The sequence below is a fragment of the Engraulis encrasicolus genome, chromosome 2 (genome assembly GCF_034702125.1).
Source record: "Engraulis encrasicolus isolate BLACKSEA-1 chromosome 2, IST_EnEncr_1.0, whole genome shotgun sequence".
In the NCBI taxonomy this organism is placed as follows: domain Eukaryota; kingdom Metazoa; phylum Chordata; class Actinopteri; order Clupeiformes; family Engraulidae; genus Engraulis; species Engraulis encrasicolus.
In genome coordinates, this window is record NC_085858.1 from 5,025,138 (window position 1) to 5,028,813 (window position 3,676).

The 3,676-nt window shown below is 39.2% G+C and overlaps 1 long non-coding RNA gene across 2 annotated transcripts; it reads right to left on the minus strand.

The window, feature by feature from the left end:
- Positions 1-559: 559 nt before the first annotated feature.
- On the minus strand, positions 560-3,046 carry LOC134460213 (uncharacterized). 2 transcript variants are annotated; one of them, XR_010037022.1, is made up of 4 exons: positions 2,857-3,046; positions 2,104-2,265; positions 1,565-1,617; positions 560-823 (listed from the first exon to the last, which is right to left on the minus strand). It is a non-coding gene; the product is annotated as an uncharacterized LOC134460213 (long non-coding RNA). The 2 variants fall into 2 exon arrangements; XR_010037021.1 differs by lacking the exon at positions 2,857-3,046 and having other exon boundaries at positions 2,104-2,341.
- Between the last annotated feature and the right edge of the window lie 630 nt (positions 3,047-3,676).

Below are 3,676 nucleotides of genomic sequence, written 5' to 3' on the forward strand. Positions count from 1 at the left end.
TTTCAAACAACACCACAGGCATCTTTTTGTGACTAACACTGAATGATATATTCAAGGCTGAATGTATAGTGTCCTACCCTCACATGTGAACCTTTCCTAGTCTGTTTCTCCCTTAATATTAGTGTCAGATTCAAACCAATGCAGTTCTGGGGTGCTACCTTGCTACTGAAAAGGCACACCAAGTATGATTGAAATCCGTGTCGGTCGGGTCCCAAAGTGTCTGATTTCACGTGAAATGACCCATATGGAAAGCAAAATGAACGGGGAAAACCATAATGTTCGTGTCAAATGTCCATCTTGCATAAATAATAATAATTATTATTATTTATTTATCATTATAAATAATCATGTATCCATAGAAAATATTGTATGCAACCCTAATGAAGAATGACATTCTTATATACAAACATAGGATATAGGGAAAAATAATAAAATGGGCATTAACAAAATGAAATAAAAACATCACAAGTAAGAGATTGAAAAGTTTAAATATTTACAACCCCCCCCCAAAAAAGGTTTGAACATTAAAAAAAATTGTTTTTTTGAATTGTCCTTCAAAAATTGGAAATAGTCCTTTAAATCCTCAAAAGAGACGATGTAGAGAGTTCCTTTAAGTTGTTCAAAAAGAAAAACAGCTCCTTTCAAGCAGTTCAGTTCAAGGCGTTGAAGTCAGTCAGTCAGTGATGTGACACGAGCAGGCCACAATCCTACCAAATATGCCATGCGCAATGTAGAACAGGATCACATTCGAATGAGTGGGTGGCTCGCCATCTAGTAGTCGACGAATCCTCAGCAGAATCCAGATCCAGCTCAAAAACTCCACCTATGTGAACATATGTCATCAGTTAAGTTTGGTTTATTTGATAGGGACAGACACATCATGTAGCCTAGGCTGTAGAGCAGCATAACAGAAAAGCATCATAGCAGTTACAGCCGTAAGCTACACACCCAGGACAATGTTGAATTCCTATCAAATATCATCAGTTTAAAATCAAAGTTGTGCAACATTTAAAATCAATCTTCTCAAAAGAAAAGCTATGCAAACTGCAAACCTGCAAACACTTTGTTCCTACTGCATTGCATACCATTCAGTTAAATAACCATTATCAAGTAAACAGAGTGAATACTATGAAATAACAACATAGTGTACTGAAATTGAGGTAACCTTGCAATTATACATGGGCCCGTACAGTGTTCAACACAATGTTATGAGGAGGGGCAAGACACTGGCAGCCAAACATGTGAGATAAGTTTTTGACCGTCAGCGGTTTCCAACAATCAGAGGTGGAGTTGTGCACAGCTAGGTTCGCGCAGTCTGGTTATAAACAACATTTACACCCATGTATAGGCCTAGAGAATTACACCTTGCACGCAATGGGTGCGTGATCACAGCATGTGAAATACAGTCTGCTTACTCCGAACTCATTTCAACCAGCCAACATCAAACTTAAGTATTAACAAAACAAAATACAAATTGCAGGTTTCACCTGAAGTATGTGGCAGTGATAGACAATATAAGACTTAGGTTACAACAGTATGGGGAAAAATAGACAAGTTGCCTTACCAAGACGATTGAAACAGAAGAAATACTCGATGGAATACTCCATGGAATCCATACTGAAAAAGAAACACAAAGGACAGGAGAGTCATAACATACACAGGGCAGCCGTGGCCTAGTGGTGAGGCAGCCGTGGCCTAGTGATAAGAGAGTTGGTCTTTCAATCTGGGGGTTGCAGGTTCGAATCCCTCTGACCGCTCCCTACATCTCCATGGCTGAAGTGCCCTTGAAAAGGCACCTAAACCCACATTACTCCAGGGACTGTAAACAATACCCTGACATATAATAACTAAGTCGCTTTGAATAAAATGAAAGTGTCAGCTAAGTGAAATGTAATGCAATGTAATGACATCACAGTTTGAAATCATTGGCTCATGGCTCAGGAGTACATGATCAATGCAAACAAATATATCTCCAGCACATGCATTAAGTTTTTTTGTCTAAAGTAAAATGTATTCCATGGCAAACTATTATCAGTTTTTTTTTTTTTTTGTAAAGAGGCTTGGTTAACACATGCCAGTTGAATTATGACTGAACAAACTAACCACGGTATGCGAATGATGATTCTCCTCTTTGGCTTCTCTGAAGTCCAGGCGAACAAAGTTGGCAGGCACAGCATCCTTTATTAGCGTTGTCATACCACGGGTGACCTTAACAAAGCATTGCTTCTCAACGTGCTCAGATCAAACCTCGGTCTCAGCGTTGATCTGTAACCATAAATACCAGCATGTATTTTAGTTCGTTAGCAAAACAACTTCATTTTGGCACAAGTATGCTACTGGTTCTGGTAACGGTGGTAGATGAACACTCCCAACTGAGATCGCTCCCGGACGTGCAGTCCCAGGTGTTTCTATCACTCCCGGACGTGTAGTCCCACCCGATTATATTTCACGTATTATCATACACTGCCACATACAAGCAATTTAGGGTAAGGGTTAGGTTTAGGGTTAGAAACAAAAAACGAACATCAAAAAGATAACTAGCTCCGTTATATGGCGGTGGGACCGATAGTCTGGCTAATGGGAGCGAGCCGACAGGGGAGCGTCCTGCGTTGGGAGCGTCAATCAGGGAATCTTCTGGTAACACATCTGGTAAGCCATCGGATCGCGTAACACAAAATTGAAAGCATAATTTTGAAATAGCGATCTGGAAATACCATATAAATGTAGCGTTGTGTAATTACACATTCATATTTTTTTAATTAGGCTTCATTAGGCTACATGAGTCATGACAAGTTTGGCGAGCTAGCTTATTTGTGCTAGCTAATGCGTATGATTGGACATAATTATGCATCTTACCTTGAAATATGGACCAGGATCCCTCTTCATGTGATTAATTCATTCACGCCGAAGTGCCTGCTCTTTGGCGAAACGGTGGAAAGTCTGTCCACGGTAGGATTTGTTTCTCTTTGAGGACGTAGGACTACATTTGGGCACACAGCAGTGAGGCGCCAAACAGCTGGTGTGCAGCCGGGTGTACCCCTGAAGTGTACCCCTCAACTTTAGAAAGTTCCGGGTGAATAAGGCGAATTGAAACAAAACAAATACTCGATGAAAGGAAGCCTCTAGTCTTCAAAACTTACATCATTCACAGAGCTGGACGCTCCGTACTCCAAAAGGAAACTTAAACTTCATAAAAAACGAAATATTTTCTTTTGATTGTTTCTAGCTCCAAAGAAAATTCGACTGGCTCGGCAGACGACAGACTGAAGTGAACGGCTCCAAGGGAAGCCACAGCCGGTTTCAAAATAAAAGTCCCAAATCGTAATTGTCACAGTAAAGGTTCTGCTATTTCAAATTCATTTAAGTCATGTTTTTAACAATAACAACCCATCATTAATTCATTGTTTCACCAGAATTACCTCTATTTATTATCCCATTTTACTGTGTATGCTTTTTATAAACTATTTATTTTACATTTTCAATAGGCATTTGTCGACTGGGTTGCAGATGAAATAGGCTATCAAACAACTAGAACAGCATACAATAAATAAACAGAGGAAAGATATCAACCTAATCAGCTGATTTATTTTATTTATTTCAATGACTTGAAAATATAAGACAGTTCAGTGCAATAGAAACTTTAACTTAAAGGTGCAATTATATTTACCAATATAAA